This window comes from Anabrus simplex, chromosome 4, assembly GCF_040414725.1.
Source record: "Anabrus simplex isolate iqAnaSimp1 chromosome 4, ASM4041472v1, whole genome shotgun sequence".
In the NCBI taxonomy this organism is placed as follows: domain Eukaryota; kingdom Metazoa; phylum Arthropoda; class Insecta; order Orthoptera; family Tettigoniidae; genus Anabrus; species Anabrus simplex.
Genome location: NC_090268.1, coordinates 54,786,519 through 54,810,341, shown reverse-complemented (window position 1 = coordinate 54,810,341; position 23,823 = coordinate 54,786,519).

Below are 23,823 nucleotides of genomic sequence, written 5' to 3'. Positions count from 1 at the left end.
CAAACACACAACGTCAACGACTTACTCGCTGCACAACACATATTCATATCGTGCAGAAAGACGAACATGAATCATACAGTATTAGCGACAAAACACAATGTAGAGCACGAACTCAAGCCAAGACGTCGAAGATAAAGAAATCTGCTTTTCAGGTTATCAATAGCTTTCGAATAGTTACCGGCAGTTGGCGGAAATCTATCAATTATTTCACTGGCCCTACACCCCTTCAGTTGCCTGTAACAAGTACTGAAATTTATCCTCATCGGGGATTTCCTAATCATCATGCGTCCTACTAAACTGACTCCAAAAGGCAGTCCTTAACATTCCCACCAAGTTGTTTCACTTTGAGTTTGAGTTTGTGTCATCGGTTGGTCGGCAGGCGCGCTCAGCTTATCTACCCCCCGTTGACTCATCACTCCCCGCTCCGCGGCATAGCAGCGAGGACAGCACTTCGCTCACTGTATCTGTGCATGGCATGAGATAGTAAATTAAATTAGTAATTAAGAAAATAAGCTCGTATTTATGACAGGAGATGTTGAAAGTGTTAAACATTTTCTCATCCCGCCCTGCTGAGTTCCTCTTGTCCAAGTCGTCTTAGAGATTTTGTAGGCGTATGTTCTAATACTTTTGCGATTTCATTTACTTTTTCCTCTCAAGTACACGTTTTTTAACACTTCGCTCCTTATCGAGTAAAGAACCAGCTCCTCTCAATTTGTTTACGATTTTCCGCTTTCCTCTACCGTGTACACATGTGGAGGCATTATGAGAATTATACTCCAAAGTAACACTTCAAAACTCGAGAACACTTGGAGCAGCAGATCAACACTTAATACATGTTCTCAGCACGGACCTGAACTGCGAAGTGCGGGCATTCCTGTGCTGTCGCTGCGCTGCGATCAGCCAACAGGAGGGGAGGTAAGATGGGCGTGTCTGCCGGCCAAGCGATGAGAGAAACTCATCTCCTTGTTGGTGGGTGCGGTAGAATAACACCCACGGTATCCCCTGCCTATCGTAAGAGATGACTGAAAGGATTCCCAGGGGCTGTGAACTTGGGACAGTTGGCTGGAGACCACGGGGCCCTTAGCTGTGTCCTGGCATTGCTCCCCCTTACTTGTGCCACGCTCCTCACGTTCATCTATCCTATCCAACCTCCCTTGGTCAAATCTTGTTCTTTTCCGAGCCCCACGGTATTAGAATACTCGAGGCCTAGGGAGTCTTTCATTTTCACGCCCTTCATGGCCCTTGTCTTTGTTTGTCCGATATCTTCATTTTTCGAAGTGTCGGACCCCTTCCATTTTTTCTGCTTGATTAGTGTTATATAGAGGGTGGTTGTCTCAGCTCACTGTATTTTAGGTTACCACGAAGGGTAGGAGATAAATACGAAGTTGCATTTTCACCGGGTGCTTGCTGGTTAAAGCGTTATACCTCATTTCAATTTCGCCGAATGTTTCTTTATAATCTTCTAACTCACCTTATTCTTTCTCGAAATCTTCACGCCTTCCATTCTCCTGATTAATGAGTTCGTACCATTCTCACTGAAGCTGATTTAAGTCTTTCGAAAGTCTAGTCAATGTGTTCAACTTAACCATAACATTTTCTTCATCCGGTTCACTTTCACTCAGTAGCTGATTCAAAAGGTTATAAGAACGCGTAAAAGACGCTCTGGTCGCTCTTCTTTTCCTTATAAGTTTCCCATCGTTCCGAATATTATGATAGAGCTCACCTGACAATGTTAGAAGCCACGAAGTTAAATTACCGTATTTGAACAACGCATCACCTCGGAGTCACCACAATTTGGGAAACACACTCAACCTACAGGTTGATGACCCCTACGCTAATACACTGACTGACAGAGCAAATGCAACACCAAGAAGGAGTGGTCAGAACTTTATGCCAATTGCAGGGTAGACTGACGTCACTGAGGTATGCTCATGATGTGAAATGCGCCGCTGTGCTGCGCACGTAGCGAACGATAAATGGGACACGGCGTTGGCGAATGGCCCACTTCGTACCGTGATTTCTCAGCCGACAGTCATTGTATTACGTGTTGTCGTGTGCCACAGGACACGTGTATAGCTAAGAATGTCAGGCCGGCGTCAACGGAGGCATTTCCAGCAGACAGACGACTTTACGAGGGGTATGGTGATCGGGCTGAGAAGGGCAGGTTGGTCGCTTCGTCAAATCGCAGCCGATACCCATAGGGATGTGTCCACGGTGCAGCGCCTGTGGCGAAGATGGTTGGCGCAGAGACATGTGGCACGTGCGAGGGGTCCAGGCGCAGCCCGAGTGACGTCAGAACGCGAGGATCGGCGCATCCGCCGCCAAGCGGTGGCAGCCCCGCACGCCACGTCAACCGCCATTCTTCAGCATGTGCAAGACACCCTGGCTGTTCCAATATCGACCAGAACAATTTCCCGTCGATTGGTTGAAGGAGCCCTGCACTCCCGGCGTCCGCTCAGAAGACTACCATTGACTCCACAGCATAGACGTGCACGCCTGGCATGGTGCCGGGCTAGAGCGACTTGGATGAGGGAATGGCGGAACGTCGTGTTCTCCGATGAGTCACGCTTCTGTTCTGTCAGTGATAGTCACCGCAGACGAGTGTGGCGTCGGCGTGGAGAAAGGTCAAATCCGGCAGTAACTGTGGAGCGCCCTACCGCTAGACAACGCGACATCATGGTTTGGGGCGCTATTGCGTATGATTCCACGTCACCTCTAGTGCGTATTGAAGGCACGTTAAATGCCAACCGCTACGTGCAGCATGTGCTGCGGCTGGTGGCACTCCCGTACCTTCAGGGGCTGCCCAATGCTCTGTTTCAGCAGGATAATGCCCACCCACACACTGCTCGCATCTCCCAACAGGCTCTACGAGGTGTACAGATGCTTCCGTGGCCAACGTACTCTCCGGATCTCTCACCAATCGAACACGTGTTGGATCTCATTGGACGCCGTTTACAAACTCTGCCCCAGCCTCGTACGGACGAACAACTGTGGCAAATGGTTGACAGAGAATGGAGAACCATCCCTCAGGGCACCATCCGCACTCTTATTGACTCTGTACCTCGACGTGTTTCTGCGTGCATCGCCGCTCGCGAGGGTCCTACATCCTACTGAGTCGATGCCGTGCGCATTGTGTAACCTGCATATCGGTTTGAAATAAACATCAATTATTCGTCCGTGCCGTCTCTGTTTTTGCCCAACTTTCATCCCTTTCAAACCACTCCTTCTTGGTGTTGCATTTGCTCTGTCAGTCAGTGTATTATAAATTACAGACACCCTGTTACAGGCTCTGCTTCGCTTAATTTTATTTACAAAACAATACTGTCTACAGACTTCAGCAACATGATAACATCTGAGTTTTCTTTAGACGTTTTAATGCTAAGATAATAGTAATTGGATCGCTCAATCTGCTGTCAGTCATAGCGTAAAAGTTTGAAATACCTAAGATATATGTGTACTTGTATATGACGGTGTTGTAGGCCTAATGTTAAGCTAGTAGTAAGCTCAACCTATACTATTGTTTCTTTTTTTGCTAGTTGTTTTACGTCGCACCGACACGGCGACGATGGGACAGGAAAGGGCTAGGAGTGGGAAGGAAGCGGCCGTGGCCTTAATTAAGGTACAGCCCCACCATTTGCCTGGTGTGAAAATGGGAAACCACGGAAAACCATTTTCAGGGCTGCCGACAGTGGGGTTCGAACCTACTATCTCCCGAATACTGGATACTGACCGCACTTAAGTGACTTATACTATTGTAAGCCGTAGTGTTAAGCCCTAGAAATACTAAAGTTGTGTGTGAATTTGTATATGATCTCGCTGGATTTAGAAAGTTAAACTAGTAGTATTTATGGTAACATTTTCCTTCAATGGAATTGCTTGTTGTACTCTTGCTGCTTTTTGTAGTTTTTGAGTATTTGAGTTCCTACTACTTTAAGTGATCATTGCCACGATGATATATCCCAATTGCGATGCATTTGTTAATAAAGATAATGATAATAATAATATTAATAATAATACTAATGATTTTACCGGAGGTACACACTCCCCGTGCACGTAAAACTAGCGCCTTGAAGATGGCCATCTAGATCAGGAAATCTGAAACTCATTTTGGAAATAGTTTGAACATTTCTCAACAGATGTCGCTACTATCAACTTATGTTGCATCCTCTGGGGTGAAGATGAACTATTAATTTTCAGGGTAATTTTGTTTGTGAATGTTTCCTAAACTGAATTTTTTATTGATTACTGTGGACGCCGTTTATTGTAATCACGGATAATGTTATCAACCGTATTATATAATCACTTTTATGAAGTCCCGTGCGGATTAATACTAAAACATTGAAAATCTTCCGTTTATTGTGATCATGAATTCGGTTTATGTTATATTTGTTTTCAAGGATTTCGTTCTCAAGTATGCGAGTATTATCGCGCCTTGCCTGAACACACTTCTTCAAATATGAAAGTGCTAAAGGCTGTAAAACCTCCAAGGAACGAGTAATGCCTGTTGCTCACGGTAAAATTTTCTGTCAAATTTATTGTACAATAATTAAATTTTATAAAATTTCTGTTGCTCATGGTCAAATTCAAGTTCTATAAAACCTTTGATAAAACTTTTCATAAAATAGGACATGTTCTATTCCGTAAAATTAATTTTATGAAACGAACCAATCAGCGAAGCTGACATCACGATGATGCTGGCGCTACGTCGTGAGAAGATTGTGAAGCTCGATGGGAAACAAACACTTCTTTCTAAAATGGCAGGATCGGGTGGACTAACCTCAACTTATTTTCGACCAAGGGCAGCAATCCTCTACCTTCTTCTCTTCTTTCGATCCAATCCCAAGTCCAGAATTTCCTGACATTTCTTTTCTTCCTTTTTACCACTCTCAAACACACTGTAAGTGAACAGCTGGTTCTTGGTTTAAACGTTTATCGATAGATGGCAGCACATACACATGTTACTTCATAAGTTAGTTCATAGATGGCCATCCTGATGCTTCCACGGATTTTATAAAATAATTTTACCGTGAGCAACACGACTTGTTTTCACCAAATTTTTATAAAATTAATTGTACATCAAATTTTACGAAACATTTTACCGTGAGCAATACGCTTAAGAGTTTTGTGTTGTGCGAATATGTCTAGTGAAAAGAAAATACTGTTAGTGATTGGGAAAAGTAAGAACCCACGTTGCTTTAAAGGCACCGATACGTTTCCAGCGGACTATCATTCCAACTCTAATGACTGCCCTGATTTTCAAAGAATGGCTACTGAAGGGGGATGATAGGCTGGGCCGTAAAATAGTTTTGCTGGTTGACAGCTGTGCAGCACACATTGTGAAGTGTGACCTCAAGAACATCAATGTAGTTTCCTTACCGGTGAATATGACTTCATTAATTCAACCATGCGATCAAGGAATCATTCGCACCATGAAAAGCGTATGGTCGCCATGAAATGCGCACAAGAATCTTAGAAAACAGAGTACTCACATAAAACTAGTGCCAATGCCCTTGCCAAAACAACCAGCCTTCTCGATGCCCTGCATCTTCTAGCCAGGTCATGGGATAATGTCTCAGCACACACAATAAGGAACTGTTTCCGGTATGAGGGATTTTCAAGAGAGTTACCAGAAGTACTGTAGACGAGAATGTTGAATTTTGTCCAACAGGCTTAACGGAAGATGAATTTCAGGAATGGATGAACAATGATGAGGGCATCATTACTGATGCGAAACAGACAAAGACGACATATGTGAGGCAGTTACTTCCGCAGAATTAGATATGAGAGGTAAAGAACACGGAGCAGAAATAGCGATACTGATGATCACGATGTTGCCGAAACTTCCCGAGCACCAACGAATGCTGAAATGCGATAGGTGCTAGATATTAATGGACTTTTGAGAGACAACCAGAAGCAAACAACGATTAGAGACTATTTTATATAGCTGAAAACAGTTAACGGTATTGCAGTGCTGTGTACCGGTATAGCTGTTTCATTGTAGTGCATGTAGATTAAGAATAAAAACATTAGGCTATCTATCAATTTTCATTTTTCGGCTACTGTTATCAGTCGGTTAATGTCATCAAATTATCTGCGTCCCAGAGTGATCAAAATAAGCGGCGCCCACTGTATTTCTAATGTTCAAAAGTTATCAACACTTCTATCTCTTCCCGCCAACCTTATTTTTCTACCAATAAGAAATGTTGTACATTAATTTATTTACCATAGATAAAATTTTGATATATGTTTGATTATCCAGTGAAAATTTGGGGTGTGTCAGGGCCTTGGCCCAGAGTTTTCTGGAATCTTCCTCTCCGCTATAAAAGTTGGCACATTTTGGGCCATATTGTCTTTGGAATCGCTCCAGTCTAGAGTGTGTTCGTAACGGAGGCGGGGGCTGCCTCGCCCATCTTTGGGAGGTCCACCAGCTCAAGGTAATGACAGATTCTGCTTAACATGTGTGAGAGTCTTCGAAAGCTAGCTCGATGCTAGTAATGCTCGATTTTTAGTAATGTAAATTTTTATTTTCTCAAATGTAAATTTCAAACAAGTCGAAAGAACTTAACCGAAATCAGGGAATAGAGAGTGAGGTACCCTCTTGTATTCCCTCTCAACTTGATATTGAGGTCACTATGATTTTGTAACCTTTAAAATCGATCTAGTAATTTCCGTATCTTATATATTTATCTCCATATAGTCACCTCTGTAGTATAAGCTTAGCTTCTGCAACGTCGGGCCATAATCCCAAATAGGGTTTTAAGAATTTTATGTAAATTTCAAGGAGTGCAACTGTTCGCCTCTTAACATTTTGAGGTTTGGCTGGTAAATTTAACTTAAATTTAAATTAAACGCCAGTTAGAATGGGTACTTGTTACCCCTGTTACAGTTAACATTATTCATTTCACTTTAAGGAAAACCAGACTGTTGAGTACTTAAGACAGTGAATACTGTTTAATTTTGTTAAATTAGGTTGTGCCTATGATAGGCCTGGAAAATATAAATCGATAGAGCAAAGATGCTCTTCCACTGTTGCAAAAAATTAGGAGATCCATCTCCTTGACTGTTGATTAAAAGGGGCAGTAGTGCTCAGGTAAAATTTGTAATTAGGGAGCTTCAAGCTCATGTTGTTAATTTATTGTTATCTGATTACTCTTCACCTCTCTAAAATTGTTCCTCAAGCTTACGAGCAAATTTTTTGTACCTGATTTGTTACCTGTTTAGCAGAGTGTAAGTAAAGAAAATTTAAAAGAATCGAAAGATATAAGGAAGAAATATAGCTCCAATTTAAGGTTCCAAATTAATCTTCTAACTTTTCTATATCCACCCACTCATGCCCCACCTTCTTTCACCTCTCTGCTCCACGGAAACACGGTAACAATAATAACAACATACTTTCTCTGCATGACTAAGAAGCAAAACAGTTTAGTTATCAAGCTCACCATACTGCTAATGTCTCTTTAAATACACATTTAAATGGAATTAAATTACAGAACTCTAATGACTGGGCTGCCTGGCCGAGGCGGTAAAGACGTGCTCGGTTCGCACGGAAGGACGTGGGTTCTAATCCCCGTCAGGAAGTCGTAAAATTTAAGAAATGAGATTTCCACTTCCGGAGGTGCATATGGCCCTGAGGTTCACTGAGTCTACACCAAAAATGAGTACCAGGTTAATTCCTTGGGGCAAAGGCGGCCGGGCGTAGAGCTAACCACTCTACCCCATCAAGTGCCGAGGTTACGGATAGTGGAAGCCTTTACCTTCCACCACTCCAAGGGCCTTCATGGCCTGTACGTAGAAGACCTTGCTTTTTTACTTTGCTTTGCTTTGCTTTACTCTAATGACTAAGAATGTACATATTAATGATTTCAATGATAATTATATACTCTTTTTGTGAGTTTTCTTCCGACGGACCGTAAGAACATGATCCTAATAATAATAATAATAATAATAATAATAATAATAATAATATCCTAATAATAATAATATCCTCGTCAAATATATCCACATTTGTCATTCTATTGATTAGTTGACACATTCTGTTTAAAAGTGAGTTTACCGAGCTTAAGTGCGGTCAGTATCCAGTATTCGGGAGATAGTGGGTTCGAACCCCACTGTCGGCAGCCCTGAAGATGGTTTTCCCTGGTTTCCCATTTTCACACCAGGCAGATGCAGGGGCTGTACCTTAGTTAAGGCCACGGCTGCTTCCATCCCACTCCTAGCTCTTTCCTGTCCTATCGTCGCCATAATACCTATCTGTGTCGGTGCGACGTAAAGCAACTTGTAAAAAAAAAGAAAAGAGGGCGCACTGATTGGAATATATCTAATTCCACCTTATTACCCATTTTCATTCACCATCATTTATTTCATCTTCATTGGCTCTTCGACTGAAGGAAGGAAGGAAGGAAGGGCATCCGGTCATACAAACATACCATATAAATTCATCTCACCTCATCGCTAACTCCGGATCAAGGAACGAGACTAAGGGGTTGGCATACACACTTCCAGGGAGGGCGTATAGCTTCATTTTGTGAAGTATTCCTCGATCCATGACAAGGAAAATAGAAAAGATTGCTTCTCCTAATTATTACAAAATAAAATAATTATCTTTATTCGGGACTAGTTTCGACCCCTTTCATTGAGCCATCATCGGCTTTATAGATATACTTTTATATAAACTTAAAATACAAATTAGCATACATTAAATAATTACTTACTTAACAAACATAGATTACCGAGCTCGATAGCTGTAGTCGCTTGAGTGCGGAGATAGTAGGTTCGAACCCCACTGTCGGTAGCCCTGAAAATGGTTTTCGTGGTTTCCCATTTTCACACCAGGCAAATGCTGGGGCTGTACCGTAATTAAGGCCACGGCCGCTTCCTTCCCACTCCTAGCCCTTTCCTGTCCCATCGTCGCCATAAGACCTATCTGTGTCGGTGCGACGTAAAGCAACTAGCAATATATATAGAGAGTAAAAGTGCACCTCATATTTGATAGAAAATTAAACATAGATTTCAATATGTAGTCCATTTGAACTTCGTAAAGATTTGTATGAATCTAGAATTCCTTATCAGCACTGATAAGGTGGAGGCCCCATATTTCGTCCCCTTAGCAAATCTGGACTTGTAGAAATTCAGGAATATTGTGGACAAGGCTAGAATTTGGTATATTTATTACTGAATATAGTCTCCACTTACGGGCAAGTTACAATGGCACTGTTATAAAGTAAGGTAGTCAATATTTGACATAAACCTGAACACTACAAAAACTAAAGTACCGAAAATATGTTCGTAATTTCGTCCCCCAAGAAATTTATTAAAAGTACAATTAAGTATAGTATAGTTTTCCTTTCTAACCTTACCAAATATATCCCTATAATGAATTACTTGAAGGCCATTTATGAACATAGTTTTCTTGGTATTCTCTTTTATAGATAGTATTTCAGCGTTCCTCGTGGGATATACACTTTACTTGCACGTTTGCAAACCTTTATCTTGTCCCTCACTGCCTTAATAGCCTTTTTCATAGCCTCCTTATCCCATTCTTTGCGTTTTCCCACCTTAAAATAATAATAAACCTCGTAAATAACAAATAAAATGAAGGGCATAAAATTACGAACTTTCCAAGATTTATTATAATGGCCACTACAGTAACTCACTCCAACCACCTCACTGTAGCCAGGAACTACACCACACGACTGAACTGCAGTCCAGTATTTCATACTCATATCAGCGCTCACTCTTGGAATAACAGGCTCTTAATTTGAATGCTGCACTAACTCAGCTCAGCATGAAAAATGAATCCTCCTTGTACACGGAAACTAAACGTGGTGGACACAACCAACTCTCACAATAAAAATGGATGAGGTTACGCGTGTGAGTGCGGCTGACATAAGGTACCAACCGTGCAAACTGGAAATGCCTAGGGGGTCGAAACTAGCCCACCCCCTACCTTATATATTAATTCACCTGTGTATATAATATAATTAAACCATAGTCTATATGATTTGTTTATAGAACTCTATTTAGTCTAGTTTAAATTTTAATTCAAGTCAACACAATTGTGATAATTATATAATTAAACCATAGTCTATAGGCTATGACTAGTTTATAAAACTCTATTTATTCTAATATAACTAGTGGGATATGCATATTGTTTTCTTTCATTTTACCTCAACAACTTCATTGAAATTCCAGACCTGCACTTTGAAGACTAATAGCAGCACTATCAGATCAATGGAACAAAGGCGTTTTACGTGCCGTAATTACTTTAGGTAGAGGGTTTGTGACACATTGATGGAAAATATGATAATGTACTAAGAGCACTGAATTGAGTGTGTTTTGACTCATATTTTATTAATATTATGTTTCATACCTTTGCCCAAATGTCTTTTCAGGCAGAATGTACTATTTTACGTGGGAATGACTCAGATGACTGTTACTGTGGTGTATTCGTGTGCTTAGGAGCGTTCGAGGTCAAGGGTATGCCTTGTAAGTGTTCCTCAGGTTCACTTCATAATTTATCTTCCAAATGTTGCTCTAGCACTGGCCGATTTTCTCCTTCATATTTGCCATATATCTTGGTGAAGCATGCTGCAGAATAATGACGTATATTGAACTATTTACACATGCTGAAGCAATTTGCCACAAACCAAATACTTTGCCAGCGAACTTGATCGTATTTTTCTGGTTCCGTATTTTGATGTAAGATTTTGTAGTGTGCTGCAATCTGAATATCAATATAATTCATTTGCATCAATGGCCTTATAATGACAAGTCTTTGCACACGCACAATGAACTTCATTGTGTTCTATCATCATTATGTACGTATAACCCTCCCTATCGGCTGATCCTGGCTATGCTACTGGTATGAGTATCTTATAATCTGCACTCCTGGTGGTCAGTCTAGGGCGTCCTGAGCCCAGCTACAATGCGTGCGTTTCCTCTTGCATGCACTGGTCCCAACACGCCCTTACAGTAAATCACAAAGGCCTTGGTGACGGGCGTCGTATCGATACCAGCATTCAGCCTCGCGCATTCCGATAATGCCTCCCGTCTCATACTCTGATAACTGGGCAAAATCTCTTTAATTAAGTAGTGGAGACATGTTGAGTGGTTGACGAGTTTTCCACAACGGGAAGCAGCGTTTCACTACGTACGAGTAGCCTCTCTGAGCTTGTATTTTGGCCGCGGTTGGCAGTGCCTTCGCGGCCCCTAGTTGCAAGACTACGAGAGCTGCAAATAAATTAGTGGCAATATTGATAGAACGCAATATTTAATGAACTAACAAGTATAATTGCTTTGCATTCCTTCAACGTAGTCACCCGCAAAGGGCGTTATCTTTTGCCAAATGCTGGGAATCCGCTGGGGACCATCAATAATGCGTTATCTGTTGATGACAGCGACGGAGCGCCCTACTGCGCAAAGTACAGATGCCACGTCAGGAAATCGGCGGCCTCGGAGGGGTTCCTTAAACTTCAGAAACAAGGACTCATGTCTGGTGAGTACGGAGGATGTTCCAAGACCTCCCAATGCCACCCTTGCAATAATAGCCTGACGCATTGATCCATCGTGCAACCGTCCTATATGGTAATGCATTCACGCTACAGACTTCACGTAATCCTTAATAACATTTTGATGCATTTTTACCACCGTCAAACTCTATTTTAATCCACGAACGCTGATCACGTTTTGAAAACTTGCTTTAGAGCGGTAAAATCGACACTCTTCAATTCAATGCCACACAGCAACAACACTCCCAAGTGGATGCCCGTCAAGCGCACGCTACATATCGACAACAGTGCCGCCTGATCGCTCGCATATCTTATCTGCGCATGTCCGATCTCCTGCGAGTGTCTGGACTACGTTGCCACTGCTTTATTCACAGCTCTCGTATTCAGCTAACGACGTCACTACGATACTATACGTCTTTTTACGAGAGAATCCTGATGTAAACATGGTATGTCCACCCCTCCGCCAAAGAAAGACTTGTGATTCGCTGAGCGTGTAGTACCGACCTCCACCCCGTCAACGTCTTGTGTTGGGACGTACAGGGCTGCGCATAGCATACGACAACAGTGCGAAGATCTGAACTTCTGAACAAACAGCTAAACCTGGATTCTGTTCACTTAGTTTATTGAACACATTCACAATGCACTGCCTATGGCCACTTCTGAGCGGTTTTCTTCTTTTGTGCTTCACTACACGCGATGGTCCTACCTCTTGCTCCATTTCTCTCACTATGAATCTCCACACTGTACAGCTTGGGACTTTCCCTCACTACGAGAAGACTTCCTGTATTACACCACGCCTTGTGCCTTCATTTCTCGTTATTTAATGGCTAGTTTATATAAAAAGCATATATATATATACCGGTATATATGACAACCATATTTTATTTTGATTACGTACTCTTCCAAACTCTCTAAATGTAATAAACTAAAATAAATGCGACGTACTACTTTTCTTCGAGCTCGCATACAGTCGAGTGAGTGCGACGGTTGCTTCTCCAATCAACTACGTCTATGTCCACTTGCAAAGGCAAGGTGCTCCGCCTATTTGTTTACATCAGGATTAAACTCTCGTGAAAAGCGGTATAATTTGAGTACCTCCTTGATATGTAAACTCATGCCAGATTTTGCAACAACTCTTTACGTACATTGATAGATGTCATTTAGAAAAAAAACTAACGATACCTCGTGCTACAGTACATTCTATCAAGTCGACGTCCTGAATTTTACTAATTTTTCCGCACACTGTGATCTCCTATTTCTTCATGAAATGGAGAATGCGCGTGCCGCTCACTATTCCTCCATCTGACCTTCGAACATTTGAACCACCCTCTCTTCAAGTCAGTTATTGAATGTTTCCCAGCTTTTATAGTCTTGATGAAATGTTATTTAAGGAAGTCTAGTGTACACTTCCGTACACTGAGTTTTACCTAGGAATCCAGTACTACAGCGAAATGACAGACGTCAAAGCAGCCGTCTTCATTCGTTTCGGGGAAAAAATGGATATAATTAGTTTTACAACAGGACGACTCATTTCATTGTTCTATGAAAAAAATAATTTTCAGTTCACTGACTGGAAGGTGTGGAAGGCAGTAGCGCGGTGATGAGCACTTTAACGGTAGGCTGCGTGCTGGATGGTCAATTTGCCACGTTATTAATTTCTCGGTTCTTACTCATGTTTACTACTCCTGCTACTCTGTGATTATATAGCAAAAGTGCTGGTCTCTCCGTCTTTATGGCTCCTCGTTCCCTGCAACACTTACGGCACTATTATATACTGTATCATATGTTACGTGTGGAATAAAAGGTTTGTTCTGGAATCTCAAGTATAAAACCCATCATGCAGGAGTTCCGTAATTCCTAACCATAATGCACTCTTTAGGCTTAATTTCTACCCACATTCCTTCATCAGTGAGTACTGTCGTATCTTCGCAAGTAGACAAGCTTTAACAGGATCGTTCCAATTAGGATTGCCAGAAAAGAAACAGTTCAAGCCTATCTCTTTGGCTGAATGACTATCGTAGTGGTCTTCCGTTCAGACGTTCTCGGGTTCGATTTCTGGCTGTATAGGAGATTTTAACCGCTTCTGGTTCATTCCTCTGGCTCCGTTCTCACTGTGGTTGGGGGTGATAGAATAATACCCACCCCGCCTGTCGTAAGAGGCGACTACAAGGGGCCTCAGGGGCTCAGGTTGGTAACTATATAGCCCTTAGAAGAGTCCTGGTATTGCTTCCACTTACCTGTGCCAGGCTCCTCATTTTCATATATCCTATCTGACCTCCCTTGGTCAACTCTTCTTCTTTTCCGACCCCGGACGGTATTAGAGCATTCGAGGCCTAAGGAGACCTTTTCACGCTCTTGGTGGCCCTATCCTTCTTTGGCCGATGAAATGAAATTAAAAGGCGTATTGCTTTTAGTCCCGGCAGTGTTCGGGGACAGGTTCTACTCGCCAGATGCAGACGTTTTGATTTGATTCCTGTAGGCGACCTGCGCGTCGTGATGAGGATGAAATAATGTTGAGGACGACATATACACCCAGCCCCGGTGCCAGCGAAATTAACCAATTATGGTTGAAATTCCCTACCCCGTCGGGAATCGAACCCGGAACCGCTGTGACCAAAAGCCAGCACGCTAACCATTTAGCCATGGAGCAGGACCCTTCGGCCAATACTTTCATTTTTTCGAAGTGTAGAAACCCTTCCATTTCTTTTCACTTTGATTAATATTATACTGTATAGAGAATGGTTGCCTTTAATTAAGGCCACGGCCGCTTCCTTCCCATTCCTAGACCTTTCCTATCCCACCGTTGCCATAAGCCATATCTGCGTCAGTGCGACGCAAAGGAAATAGTATAAAAGGAAAAAAAAAGATGGTTGCCAAGTTGTACTTCCTATTAAAACAGTAATCACCACCACCACTCTGGCTCCGAGACTGGGAGTTTGAGATTGTGTCACTAAATAGCTTTTCGTATTCTTGTAACACATCGTTCTATCAGCCACCACAGAAGCACGGGATAGTTAACATTTCTCTGCATAATATAGGGCTGGGATCAGGAAGGGTTGTATCAAAAATGACTATAGTCTTTCAAGGTCCAAGTAACACACAGGTTACAAACATTTTGGTGATGTAGGGGTGGGAAAGGCATAGAATAGAGAAAGTAGCGGTCGCGGTCTTATTTAATGTATACTGGTGTCAGAAAGGTCATCCAGCTCTAAAACAGGGTCAAGTCTACATGCATGACACTGTTCGCTCCAGCGACAATACAAGAGTGTGAAAAGTGACAGAAAAAACTGGCGTTAGGCTGTCATCATTTTTTTTTTTTTTTTTACAATTTGCTTTACGTCGCCCCGACACAGATAGGTATTTTGGCGACGATGGGATGTGAAAGGCCTAGGAGTGGGAAAAAGGCGACCGTGGCCTTAATTAAGGTACAGCCCAAGAATGTTCCTAGTGTGAAAATGGGAAACCACGGAAAACCATCTTCAGGGCTGCCGACACTGGTGCTCGAACCCACTATCTCCCGGATGCAAGCTCACAGCTGCGCGCCCGGTGTCACTATTGTAACGGCCGCAGGGTTTTGAGAGTTTCGTAGACTAACTTACTAAATCGTTTTCGCTGTTTCAGTTTCACATAGTAACGCCTGTTACGTTCTTTTAGTTTATTTTCTTTTATTCCTTCGTCATTCACTTTTCTCGTATCAAGTCTTAGACTACTTTTGCACGTTTTAGCCGAATCCTAATGAAATCTCACTTTTCCATTATTACATTTCTTATTCTATACAACAGACCACGAGGTATTCACAACGACAGCTAAGCTCCAACTGACTGCGTGAGTCAACACAGCGCCATCTTATAACAGAGTGTGAGTGTGACGTCACATATATACAATAAATTTTGCCTTACTTTCAAGAGCTATTCATGAAAACTAAGTTTCATATTTTCAATTTTTTTCCAACAGGTAGCCTCCTCTTTTAATCTGTCAGTTGAGACATTGGATATAAATCGTAAGTTAAGCATTCTCGGCGATGTACGCCTTCTACCCAAACACTAAAAACGTCTTAAATTTTTTCTTTCCATGTTCCCGTTGTTGAGGATCATAAGTCCACGTTAAAATAATTTAAAAAAGAGCTCATAATATTTACTACAAAATCAAGAACGTAGTGTTACAAGGCTTGTGGGCTCTTGAACCGACTGTCGTAACGCTGTTTATCTTGCTGTATGAATGGCTTTCATGTGCTCAGTATGAGAAATTCCACCCCCGTTATTGTAGGTGACTTTATTATGTCCGTTACGCTACGTTTTCCACTCACATACTGTACCTCGTCAGTTGTTCCAACAATACTGAGTGAATTCTGTTCTAGACATTCAAACTAGACTTAAATCCATGTCGTAGCCAGGAAACGAATCCACATAAGCTATGCCAATCGCCTAAACAACGATGTGAGGTAAATTGAAGACATTTCATTTGAACGAAGAAAGCTGAGAGTTGTTAATATTCTTAACCAGTGAGACAGATTCCTTCATCTCAAGTTACTGTTTCCAAGTTTCAACGTGTCAGTTTCAGTTTCAAAAACGGAGAGTAATGGGTGGATTTCGCGAAATATTGGGAGCTACTGTGTATCATTTGGTGAGTGGAGAAGGCTGGTTTACATGGGTTGAATTGCCGTTCAAGATACTTGAAGAAATAACTGAAAGCAGGCAACTTGAGTAGTATACAAAGCCAATTATCGCATGATCATGTTGTTGAACCAGTTGCTCGTCATTCAAGTGAGTTGAACAGCAATCAACTTACCTGTCCAAGTAGGTTCCACCACGGTAATCTTCACTGGAATTCACGTAGGATTCCACGCTTGCCTCATGCTTATGCGTCCTCTAGCATACATTTGGAATTTGTAGCTTTTAATACACGAAAGAAGTATCAGAGAATCCCACAACTATTCCCTGTAGAAAAAGAGCATGAATTCTCTTGTAATTTTACTCTTACGTGTAGAAGGTCTCTCATATAAACTCAGACGGTGTTTGTACTCTGCGCTACGGCAGCTGCCTCAGCCCAGGTTATGTTGCGCGCGGCCGCCCTGCTTTAAGTCTGTATACCATCTTGTATGAAATCTTACCTTATAAAAGATGCTGGAAGTGTCGTCGTTCCTGGGTTATACAGCCATTGCACTACATCCTGGCTGACACGATTGAGTTATGCCACTGTAGTGTTTCTGATTTCATTCGTAATGTTTTCTTTCAGTTCCTCACATGTATGAGGATTTGTTCGAGACACTTTCACTTTCAGTTTACCCCACAAGCAAAAATCACACTCTGTTAGACCAGGAGAACGAGGGGGAAATAAACTATACCAGCACTGATCACTCTGTTTGCAAACATTTCCAAGATTGTAACAAGGGAATCTTCTGCTGCTGTATGAGCAGGGGCTGAATCTTGTTGAAATCACCCACGTGATTTTTCTTCTTCCGTTAACTGATGAAAGAATTGTACCTCTCTGCATTTACTGTCGTCTGGAAACAAATAGGTCCAGTTATTCTCCTTGCACTAACAGCACACCAGACACCAATTTTCGTATTAAAATGAGGGACTTCATAAGCACGATTAGGAATTTCTGCTCATCGATAGCGACAGTTATGACTGTTCACACGTCCATTAGGATGAAACCAGAAATTTTTCGTGCGAAAATACGGTGTTGCATTGATAACTGTCTCACTATGTAAACAGTTGAGATTCAGACTGACGACTGATGTCTGCCAGGTCAAACACGTACAGGCTGCTTGCAAGGTCAAGAACTATGCGCGCGCCTCCCATACTGCATCTTACGTGTCGGAGAGTATAAACGCCACTTCGACGGTCTTAGTTTGTATGAGAGACTTTGTATAGCGTCCCTTATTACAGTTTGTAGTAACAGCATACGTGACGTAAACGTGTCCAAGAAAAAGTCGAAATTTGCTGGTGCCAATTTCAAGCAAGCCTTGTCTTCCTTATGGATCCTCCGACACGACCTTAGAAAAATGTAAAGTTGAAGCTCCTCGACTATTCCTTCACTGTAACTATTCGATAATTCAAAATGTTTTCTTTTTAACTGTCCAGTCTTGTTCTCCAACTCATTACATGTAATCTAATTTGTTCTTGTTACCCCCGGGGAGGGTTTAAGAAGTGGTTTGAACGACATATGATAGGTAGTTTGGTATAGGGGGGTAAGGATGCCGGCCCCATGGTGTAGAGGTAGCGTGCCTGCCTCTCACCCGGAGGCCCCGAGTTTCAATTTCCAGCCAGGTCAGGGATTTTTCTCTCGACCTGAGGGCTGGTTCGAGGTCCGCTCAGCTTACGTGATTAGAATTGAGGAGCTATCTGACGGTAACATGGCGGCCCCGGTCTCGAAAGCCCAGAATAACGGCCGAGAGGATGCGTCGTGCTGACCACACGACCACTCGTAATCTGCAGGCCTTCGGGCTGAACAGCGGTCGCTGGGCAGGCCAAGGCCCTTTCAAGGGCGTTAAGTGCCGTGGGGTTTTTTTTTTTTTGGTTTTTGGTGAGAAGGATGAAAAAATAAATATATAGGGGAAGGTACGTAAACCGCATGACAAGTCTGATCAGCGGGTTGCCTAACCAACAGTATGTAAAGATTATAACTCGCCAACTAACGGACTTCACAAACACCATTAGGAATTTCTGCTCATCGATAACGAGATTTATGACTGGACCGCGGACGCTACCTCACCGTCAAATAGCTCCTCAATTCTCATCACGTAGGCTGAGTGGACCTCGAACTAGCCCTTAGATTCAGGTAAAAATCCCTGTCCTGGTCGGGAATCGAACCTGGGTCCTCTGGCAAGAGGCAAACACGCTACCCTACACCACGCGGCCGGCGTAAAGACTATGATGTATTTCTTAAAAATGAAAAAAGTCCAAGTTCAGTTCCCATGACAAAGGGGGTGAAAAGGTGTGAAAAAAGAAAATGTCGAAAATGATAGAGATTACAGGTGAATGTGTGTGTATGTTTCAGCATAGCTCTCAACCAAACTAGATGCCCATATAGCTTAATATCTGGAACCCATACCACCCCTAAAGAAAGGGGCGAAATGTAATAATCCGAAAAATGACCGATATTCGTGGAGAGTTTGGGATAGCTGAGATAAACCGTGACACTCTGGTTGCCGTTTGAGCCAAAGTTCATTCCCAACCGGGATGGCGGTTATAAGTGGTGAAAGGAATGTCCAAAATGATCTAGATCATGGATGTACGTGTGTATGTACCAGCTTAGCTCTTAACTAAACATGATACTCGCATGACTTACTATTTGGGAAAGAAAACTGTAAGTTAAGACACACCTACGGGCGGGGGTTGAAAGGGGGTGACATATTAAAATAATAGAAAACAAGCAATATTAAAAGTGAAAACGATGTATGTTAATAAATATAGTTTTTCGTTTGCATTTCATTGAACGGTTTAGGAAAATCTATCATGGTTGAATTAATACACGCGGGCGAAGCCGCGGACACCTGCTAGTTAATTAATAAAACTTCTCTCATGAGGAGGCTGCCGCAAGGAAAAATTATATCGACTACACAATATTATGTCTTCTAAGTCACTGGTGAATTTGTTAGTGTGCCAGACAGGAAAAACAATAAACATAAAGCTCAGAAATAATTTTGAATGTGGCTGATGTATGGTTCGTCAAATGCTGTGTAGATGATTGTGGAGTATAGTTATTGAACCTCGTATTGCGGCAATAGCGATTTGTGAAGTCGTGTACGGTTGAGACCGAGAGAATCCCATAGCTGTGCCTCGAGCTCTGATCATGAGTCCATGGACGGAGAGGTTGTCAAGGTGACATTTGTCTTTAAAATAGCTAAAATAGCTAGTAAATCTACTTATTTTCGGCCTGGCCATTATGTGCCTCTAAGGGTATTGTGCGATCTAACATCAGTCCTTGCTTGCTAGCTGGTTGAAAAGCTATCGTGTCAATACGCCTGTTACTCCCACCGGTAGCTAGGCCAGAGACCTCTTCATGCACTGTGAAACCATGATCTCTTAGCGAGTTTTCGATCATGTGCTGTATTGAATGATGGCTGGAATTTTTCTATAACTCCTCGAGCGGTCAGGCACCCAGTACATGGACAAGCGTTTCGATCTCACTGTGGCATCACCGACAGAGGGTGTTGTCCTGGGACCTTTCCGGCACGGAGCGAACAGCTCACATATTCGCCGGCATTTTTATGGTTTCTCTCAATTCCGCACAGGAAAAGCCTCGGTGATCTCTTATGCGTTTGTTCTTTGGTGTGTATTCCTCTAAGACCCCAACGCCCTTTCCTTTGTGTGGCAGTTTCGTCCATGACTGAAGTTCTCTGTCTCGCAGTATCTGTCGGACCTTCCTTACATTGGGAAGATGGCTACGTTTGGACATAACTTGATATGAATAGAACTTAATTACATAACTTTCACTACTTAAACTCTTGATTTCCCTTTATTTGTTCAAATAACTTGCTGTCATTTCTTGATGGATACAATACTTTTGCATCCATCTCTTGGCACAGGCCAGTGCAAAGTGTAGCTTCCACTGAAGTCCCAGTCTCATCCATGGCTGTGATAATATGGAAGCTGCTGCGGTATGGATGGTGCTGATTAATGACATTCAGAGCACAACCAGTGTGTCTGAGTGTCCTGAAAGGTGTTGCTCATAGGGTTAGTTGTGCTACAATAGCACTGTCTGGCCCAGTGAGGAAAGCAATGGCAAACTACCTCACTCCTCATCTTGCCTAGTACGCCTCATTTGGGCTCTGCCATTGGTTTTTGTGGTTTCCCTATAACTGCATAGCCTTTGGTGATGCTATTTGAGGATCCAACCAGCCTCTTGGCTGATGACCTGACAGACAGACAACTTGAACGGCCACTGGGCCCGTGTAAACTAGGCATAGACGAGCGGTCCAGAAGTGTGTTTACGGTAGAGACATGTGTTTAGGGGCAAAATGACGTGAATATGAGCCGGGGTTCGGAAGTCGTTGGAGAATAACGTCGCACTAACTTAGACTGGTTCTTGGTGATAATAATAGTAGTAATAATAATAATAATAATAATAATAATAATAATAATAATAATAATAATAATAATAATAATCGTATGGCCTCAGCTACCGTGTATGCTAAACAAGTTGACATTTCTCTAAATGAAACATGTCGACTCCTTACTGGCTGCTTGAGACCAACTCCACGAGAAAGAATCTACTGTTTGGCTGGAATCGCCCCACCAGATATAAGAAGAGAAGTTGCATCCATGAATGAGAGAACTAAAGCACTTGCCTCATGTGCACACCCGTTAAATGGATATGAACCTGCCCACCGAAGATTGAGGTCTAGGAGAAGTTTCCTGAATACAACCGAAGATTTAAACGAATCTGCCCAATCCACACGGTTGAGATTATGGAGAACTAGAAATCCTCAACTTGCTGATTGGATGCTACCAATTGAACATCTCCCCCCAGGACACGAGGAACATTGGTCTACGTGGAAATCGCTGAACAGGCTTCGCACTGGGGTTGGTAGATCAAGAATCAATATGGTAAAGTGGGGCTTTCCTGGCACATCCAGGCAATGCGAATGTGGTGAAGACCAAACCACAGCCCATTTCATGAACTGTAGTAAGTGTCCTTTAAGTTGCACAATAGAGGACTTGATGGCTGCAACACCTAATGCCCGTGATTTGGCAAAATTTTGGGCAGACACTATTTGATATGTATGTCATTAAGTACCATTATGCAATGTAAAATGTATGCTTCTGATACGAATAAATAAATAAATAGCTACCGTGTGCAGACATTTCAGCTTGACGCCATCTGGCTGTCTGCTCGTCAGTTTCGACGTTCCGTTTTACTCTAGGCCCCCACTAGGTGGCAGACCGAGTAAACCGAAACTCTCTTGGGCGTCTATGGCTGAGATTTAATGAATTTTGTCGGGTAAACACCAAATGTGTCACCAGAGATCTTTTACATGCCGACATCGTACGACATGGAGTGTCGAATGGACTTTTTCCGCCCTTCAAAAATCCGACTACCTTTGCCGGGTTTGAACCCGCTATCTTGGGATCCGGAGGCCGACACTCTACCGCTGATCCACAGAGGCAGCTTTCTTGGTGATGATGGGATGGGAAATGGACTACGACTGGGAAAGAAGTGGCCGAGCCTTAACTGAGGTACAGCCCCAGCATTCCCCTGGTGTGGCTTGAAAATGGGAAACCATGGGAAACCATCTTAAGGGCTGACGACCTTTTCCCGAATGCGGGATCCGGAAGTTAATGTGTAGTTTCTTAGGACTATTACTTCTCTCTTACCTATCTGAATCTCTTATCACTCATTTTTTCTTCGAAAATTCTCATTGTAGAGCATTCATCTTTCCCTCCTCTGTAATGAAGGCTGTTATTCCATAGCAGTTCTCAAGTAAGGATTTTTACACTCTAATGATATCTGTTTAAGTTCTTATTTTAATGGAAATTGCCTTATTAGGCTACATAGTATCATAATTTCAAATTTTCTTCTAGACCATCTCCTCCTACCGGTACTTCGCCGTGCAACATCATGAAATGATTATTGTAAAGGCTAGTACACACCTAGCGACAAAGTCGCGAGACATTGTATGGGGACAGCTGCGAGACACTGTCGCTAGACTGTTGCGACACAATGTCCCGCGTCCACATCTATACAGGCAGTTGCACCACAGGAATCGGCGCGAAATGGCGCAAGAAATTGCTTTATGTGCTTTTAATGTTGTGAATCTTTTTCTCCATCTCGTTAATGGACATAGTGAACTTTCTGCCAGAGACTCCATTGCTTCCCTCCTTTTGGCTCCGTTTTTATACTCGGTAGACATAACATCCCAAAGACAAGGGAGGGTGTGTAAATCCTCAATAATTTTTAGAGTAGTTTCCATCGCAAAAAAACAGAACACGAAACACAACACCAACACGTGGCGGCTATCTACACGCTGGCATCGGCGTGTCCCGGGACTGTGTCTCGCGACACGTCCAGACTACATCATGTTGCGCAACATTTGTATCATGTATCCCATTTCCAATGGGAGATCTGCGACATGCAATTTTTGTATCGCGACAGTCCCAAACACGGAAAAAATGTCGCAGGACATCCCTGGGACTTGTCGCGATACACGTGTTCCACAACTTTGTCGCTTGGTGTGTACTAGCCTTAAGAAATATTCTATTCAATAACTTTTTTCCTTCATTTTGATTGCCTACTGAATTACATTCTAAGAGGGAGCATTTATACGCGGACATGGAAAATATTTGTTGACTACTGTCATTTGATAATGAGCTGCCTCTGTGGATCCGTGGTAGAGTGTCGGCCTCCGAATCCCAAGATAGCGGGTTCAAACCCGGCAGAGGTAGTCGCATTTTTGAAGGGCGTAAAAAAGTCCATTCGACACTCCATGTCGTACGATGTCGGCATGTAAAAGATCTCTGGTGATACATTTGGTATTTACCCGACAAAATTCATTAAATCTCAGCCATAGACGCCCAAGAGAGATCCGGTTTACTCTGTCTGCCATCTAGCGGACCTAGAGTAAAACGGAACGTCGAAATTGACGAGCAGACAGCCAGATGGCGTCAAATCGAAATGTCTGCACACGGTAGCTGAGGTCATACGATTATTATTATTATTATTATTATTATTATTATTATTATTATTATTATTATTATTATTATTATTATTATTATTATTATTATTATTATTATTATTATTATTATTATTATTTGATAATGGCAGGATATGTCGTGTCAGCACAAGAGATCACTGGGACTGCTACTTTTTTTGGGTCTGGTTGTTCCTCAATTGTTCTCGTGAGACTAATGGGAGACTAATGGAATTATACTAGTTGTTCGTGTTGTTTTCACTGTTTTATTGAAGAAGCTTGGTCCTGCACCATCTACTGAACGCGGATAGGATTCAAAAGGGAATGGACTTTGCAATTTATTAACCGATATTACACTGCATTTAGCACTTATACATCGCAGAGGAACTCTTCCCATGCCGCTGATAGTGTGGCTTTATGTTGCTCCTCTTCTGAGTTGGGAGTGGTCCTCGTTTTAGACCATTCATAAAATCCAGACATCGAAACCAGGTCAGCTGCATAGAAAGGATCTTTGATACACCAATCATGTACCACGTTCTATGACATTTTAATTTAAATTACCACCAATATCTTAAATAACCGATTATATACTGCCTACCAGTGTTGCCAACTTAGTGGATTTTCCGCTAAATTTGGCGGAATTAGAAGACCGTTGGCGAAGAAATATATCATTTAGCGGAC